The sequence below is a fragment of the Balaenoptera borealis genome (genome assembly GCF_965194805.1).
Source record: "Balaenoptera borealis genome assembly, chromosome: 13".
Taxonomy (NCBI): domain Eukaryota; kingdom Metazoa; phylum Chordata; class Mammalia; order Artiodactyla; family Balaenopteridae; genus Balaenoptera; species Balaenoptera borealis.
The window spans coordinates 42557341-42563488 of record NC_138870.1 but is presented as its reverse complement, the minus strand read 5'-3'; positions in this window follow the sequence as shown (position 1 = coordinate 42563488).

The following is a 6148-nucleotide window of genomic DNA, read 5'->3' as shown; positions in this document are numbered from 1 at the left end:
AATGGGATGAACCCGGGGTCAAGAGTTCCCAGTCAAGGGTGTCCCCAGGACTGGGCTTTCGCCCCCATGAGCTAGACCTGGGCCAGAAACCCCCCAGGGATGTGGGGAGGGGCCCACCTGAGTCCTCACCTGCGGGCGTCTCCGGTTCTCCGAACAGCGCAGGCTGTATGTGTGCATGTTTGGGATGGGGGTGGGGTGGGGGCAGAGGGCAACCCGAGGTGGCTGCACAGAGATGGGGGCGCGGTTCCCTCTGACAGCGAGCTGTCCCCGCCCCGGACACCCCCCCCCCAACCCCGTTCTAGCTTCTCGACGCAGCCAGATCCCCTGCTCGGCCCCCGCCCCCCTCCCCAGCCACTGAGCCGCCCCAGAAGCTGGGGAAAGCTAGAGGGGAGGAAAGTCCCGGCTTCGGGGCGCTGGGGAGTCCCGCAGCCAAAGGCGGGGGGATCGGAGACCCACCTGAGGGGGATTCGGGAACCCGGCAAGCGGCGGCGGGTCCTGGGGCGCGGGGCCGGACGCGGGCTCAGCGGCGAGCCTCGGAGGGGCTCATGGCCCGGAGCGGGAGCCGGCGGCCGCCGCGGCACGCCGCGCAGAGCCCTGCAGGGAGCGGCCCGCCCGGCCCGGCTCGGCTCGGCTCCGTACGCCCGCCGCGCGCGCTCCCTCGTTCGCCTCGGCTCGGTCCGCCCGGGCTTGGCGTGGTGCGCGGTGTGCGGTGCTCTCAGCCCCGGGATCTGCAGGGATCCATCGTCCGGCCGGGAGGCGGCGGGAGGGGAGTCAGAGGGGGAGGGGAGAGGGTGCGCGTGCGCGCCTACGAGTGTCTGCGAGGCTGTCTCTGGGCCGGTGTGCGCGCGGGGCCCCCCGGACCGGAGAACGGGATCGAGGGCTCCCCCCGCTGCCTCGCCCCCTCCTCCCGGCCGCTCTTGGCGGCGCTGCCTCCCTCCGGTCCCGGAGCCGTCCCCCTGCCTGCGAGGCCCTATGGCTTGTGTGTGACTGTGTGTGGTGTGTGTGTGCGCGCGCGCGCGCGGAGGGGGGAAGGTGTCTGCCCCCAGCGTCCCCCTCCCTGCGCTGTCTCCTTCTGATCGATGCTCCTGCCTCTTGCTGCTGCTTCCTCTGGTGGCACGCGCGCGCGCGGGCGCGCGCGCGCACACACACACACACACACACACACAGGCAAGCTCCGAGTCACACTTGACTGATTCAAGCACTTGCCCGTGTGGAGACACACACACACATACAGACCAGAGTCACACCACGCCACTCACAGCCACACGCACCCCCCACAGACACCCACACACCCCAGAAGCCTGGCCCACGGGGCAGGAGCTCAAGAGCTTATAAGTATTCACCTGCTCTTATCCCTGCTCCCCACCTACATGTGACACTGTACACACATGTACATATACAAACAAACACGCAGCCTTGGCCACCCAAACCCCATCCTTGTAGCCTTGGCCTTGCCTTGGGGAGGGCAGGTTTGCAGCTCCTCACTGCCAAACCTCTAAAGAAGGAGCAGAGAGAAGGAGGGAGAAACAGCCAGAGGTCAAGGGAAATGGGACTGAAGTCAAGAAACAGGGAAAGGGAAGGGAATGCGGGGCGGTGGGAGGGTGTAGGGTTGGGGGGAGGGGGACAGGATGAGGAAGGGATGGAAGGGGGAGCTGTACTCAGGGATGGAGCTGAATTCTGAGGCACTGAGACCAGGCCTGGGGGATGGGAGTGCTTCTCCTCTAGCTCACACCTCTCTCCTCCTCCTCTTCCTCTCTAAGAGGTCTTGGGGGGCCCTCCCTATCCAATTAACAGAGAAGGAGCAATCAAAGGGAAGTTGTTAATTTGCTGATGCTCATTAGGGGCTCTTGGCATGAAGACTGTTGAGGTCTGATGGTGTCATATGATGAGGAGAGGGGTGGGGGTGGGACCAGAATTCTATCTCTAACCACTCCTTCACTTCACTTGCGGGCTGGTGCAGCACAGGGAGAGGAAGGTGAGAGGTGTGTTCCCAGGGTTTTAAGTTAGAATGAGAACCTGTAATGAGAAGGGGCTGGCACAGTAGAAAGAAGTGGGAAGAGAAGTTGTGAGGGGTTGGGGCCACGAGGCACACGGGAAGCCAGGGAAGGGAGCTGGAGATCCCTCGAGGGAGGGTTGGCTTAGGGCTGCAGAGGAGGGAGAGTACAATCCATTAACTAGGTACCTGGGCAAGGCACTACCAAAAGGAAGGGAGGATCTTAGGTTCTCCTCTTGAACTGGGGAGCTGTCCAGCAGCACCAGGCCTTTCCGGAGGGCTGCCATGTCCCTGGGTAGCCACTGGGTGGCAGCACCCTCCCAGGTACCTAGAACAACCAAAAGGGGCATTTGGGAGTGGGATTTCAGCCTGGGAGGGCCCCAAGCAGGGACCTGAGGAAGCACTGGGCAGAGTCTGATTCCTGAATTCCAAGTGTCCTCGGGAGGAGGGGTGGACCATTTTGGAGCACCTGTAATTCCCCTAACTCCCCACCCTTGCAGGCTGAATGACACACGGAGCTTCTTCAAATGGCTGCAAATTGCTTCAGTCACCTGGGATGTTACTGAGGGAGCAGCGGGGGAGGAAGGAAGGTGATGAGATGAGGTGGAGGCAGGCAAGGACTGATTGAGGCCAAGGAGCAGCCTCAGGAGGAGTCTGGGGGAAGATAAGAGTGAATCAGGCAATCTCAGATTCCAGACCTGGCCCTGCCATTCATTAGCATGGGCAGGTCCCTTGACCCCTCTGAGCTCAGTTTCCTCATCTGTAAGATGGGGATAATATTTATTTCACAGGAGTTTCTGAGAATTACATGAGCTAATGCATAGAAACTGCTTAGTACATTAGCTTGTACTTAGTAAATCCTCAATAAGTAATAACTATCATTATTAGCATTAGTGTTTGAATCCAGTGGTAAAACCACCAGTGCAGCCAAATCAGGGCAGAATCTGACAGTGGTTCTCAGCCCAGGCTGCACATTTGAATCACCTGTGGAGCTTTTTCAAATGCTGCTGCTGTGGCCCTGCTTTAGACCAATTAAATCAGAATCTCCGGAGGTGGGGCTCAGATTCCCCAACTTTTCAAGACCTGTAATATATAGCAGTCAGCCTTGAGAAACCTTGATCTTCAGAATCCACGGGTCTGAATCAAGGCTTCAGTTATGATTCCTCGTGTGTCAGGCCCCAGCTTTAGAAGTTCTTTCTTATGTACAACCTGAGTCCCTTATGCTATTGTTTCCTCTTCATTTGAGGTGAGATGGATCCCTGCACACATCCCCCCATCCCTGCCCTGTACATTTCGGCAAACCTCCACTGAGGCTTTTCCGGTGTCCATCCCCAGGATTGGCCCTGGAGACATGGGCCAAAGTCTCTCAGTGTCAGAGGAGAGATGAACATGCTGACACCCACCTGAATCTAGTCTAGCAAAAACCGAGTGAAATTGAGGGATGGGACAGCATCGAGTGGCAGAGGGGCAAGTCATAGTGACAGGGGTTTGCAGCACAGGGATGAGGAAAAGGGGAAGTTGGCTTTGGTAAGATGACACTTGAGGGATCCAAGGGCTGTGATTAGTGTCACACTGCTTCTTTCTGCTCCTCTGGGCCCACCTACCTCTTATTCAGGCCTTGACAGGTCCTAGCTCCTTCAGCCTCCTCCCAGCTTCTTGCCCACACTTCCCTCCTCTCTGGTCACTGCAGTCCCTAGACCTCAGTACCCTTTCTCTCCTGGGGCTGAGAGAGAAATAGGCCTGGAGATATCCTGCCCTCCACTGCATGAGGCATCTGGCTAGGTCCCACCCAGGGCTTTGGCATCATGCTGACCTGGATTCAAATCCCACCTCTGTCACACCAGCACTGTGTGATCCTGAGCAAGTTCCTTAACCTGTCTGAGCCTCCCTTTCTCCACAAACCATAAAATCTGGTTAATGCCCACAGTGATGAAAAAATGTCTGCCTGGTAAACAGTAGGTGTTTCATCAATAGTGGCAAGTATTATTTTCATCCCTGAAAGGCTGATGGGGCAAATTCCCCATGGACACTTCCCTTGCAGATGGCCCCATCTGCTCTAGGTGCAGAAGCACCCTCCAGCCTCTCAGAGACAGGGGGAGAAGGGGGAGGGCAACGGTGGGGCAAGGCCCCTTGGGACTCCTAGGCAGCTCTTCTCTGCTCCCCGTGCTTGAAATCACACGTACCCCAGTCTGTCTGCAACCGCTTCATCTGTGAGCTCAGCAAATGCAGAGACAGTTAAGGAGTTAATTAGCAGACAGTGGGAAGGGGCTGTGGACCTGAGGCTGATGAGACCCATCAACACACCTCTCCCCCACCTCTCCGGACTGCACTTTGCCCCTTGACCCTCATCTTCTCACCCTGGTCCAGATGGTCATCTCACCTCCTCCCTCATTTCTCTGCTACACTTGCCTTTACCCTACCCCCCCAACCCCTGGCCTATCCTATCCTGTCCTCTCTTCTTCCCCATTCCTTTAGCTAATCTCTCCCCTGCCCCACTTAGCTTTTCCTCCCTTCCCCACCCAAATCACTGCTTTCTCCACCTTTTGAGGGCTCACCCTTTTCTCCTCTCCATGTTCTCCTCTCATTCTGGCCCCTCTTCACTCTCCACCCCTTCCCCCTCTCCCCACATCACCCCTCTCTTTCCAACATAATATGGGTCTCAGAACACAGTGCCTTGTTCACTGGGCACCATATCTACTACAGGAATCAGTGGGTTCAAGGTTGTCTGCTACGCTGGGTCCCACCACTGCAGTCCGGAAGGGGTCTCCTCTGATCCTCACCCACTCCCAGCACCTCTCACTCCCAGTTCTCTGGGTAGCCTAGTCTCTTTCCTGTACTAGTACACCTCTGGGGGCTCTCTCCCCATATTGCTACTGTTGCCGCTCTCTCAGGGTCTTGGCAGTTCGTCTGCACATCCAGGACCACGATGGACACTTCTTTTTCCTCCCTTCCTCCCTGGGGGTCCGGCAGATGGCCACCTTTCTCCCATCACACGTCCCAAATTGTGTGTCATCATGTCATTTGGGGAGTCATGGCTTCGGAAGGAAGGGATGATTAAAGAGAAAACATAGATTAGGAGACAGAGAAAGGCAGAGGGCAAGAAAGAGGGGGAGAAACTGGGGCCAAGGCAGAGATTAAAAGGGCAGATGTGGGGAGGGAGGAGGAGGAGGAGAGAGATTAAGACAGAGAGTAAAGGTAACGAGATGGAGAAATAGAGAATTGGAAATAAGGAAGAGACTGCTAAGATCCCTCACTGCTTTAAAATTCTGGGCCTTTGAGAAGAGTGAACAAAGGAGAAACAAAAGACCCACAGAGGACCTGGGGTTTTCTTCTTCCAGGAAACTTCCCTGGTTAGTCCTTTACCTAACCCTGATCTCCAGTTCCCTCCTGCTCCAGCTGCCTACTCTCTGTTTTGTGGGCTCTGGCTGCTCTGGGAGCAGGTCTGTCCTCTGTCCTCCCCTGACACCATCTTGCCAAGGCAGGGTGCTCCCCCCTAGTGGGCAGCAGCTATTTTGACCTCCAGAAGAGGGGAAGGGGAAGGATTGTGGACCAGGCAACCGGCCGCGGACTGTGCTCTGCCCACACTCAGTAGGTGCTTTGGATCCTGGGCACCTTGAGGGCAGGGACTGCATCTTCAGCTCTGGGATGCCAGGACCTGGCCTGAGCCTGGCCGTTGCAGCTGCTCAGTAGTGTTTAGTGAGTTGCCTAAATGAGGAGCACTCCTGGGGGTCATGGCTGGGTCTGGGGGTTCCCTAGGCTGGAGACACCTTCCTCTCTCTGCATCAGTTGGTCCTGCAGGGCGCTTGTGTCTCTGAGCTGTCCCCAGCTGACAGCAGTCTTCCTCTCTCCCCTCTTGCCCCCACCCTCCTCCCACCTTAACCAGGCGTCTCTGGAAGGCGCAATCTCAGCGCCCGGGGCGGCCTGCGAGAGCCGGAGGAGGCAGTGCCGGTGAATAATTCATGGGGCTGGGAGGCCCTTATCTCCCAGGCCGGCCCCACCCGGGGCCCCAGCACTGGGCCGCTGTCCCGCAGCTCCTCACTTTATCTCGACGCCCAGCTTGTAATGCAGCCCGCCATATCACAGGCAGAGGGGGAGATTAATTTTCTGGTTTTGCATGGGCGGGGAGGGGAGGGGGCGTGAGGAGGTGCTGGGGAG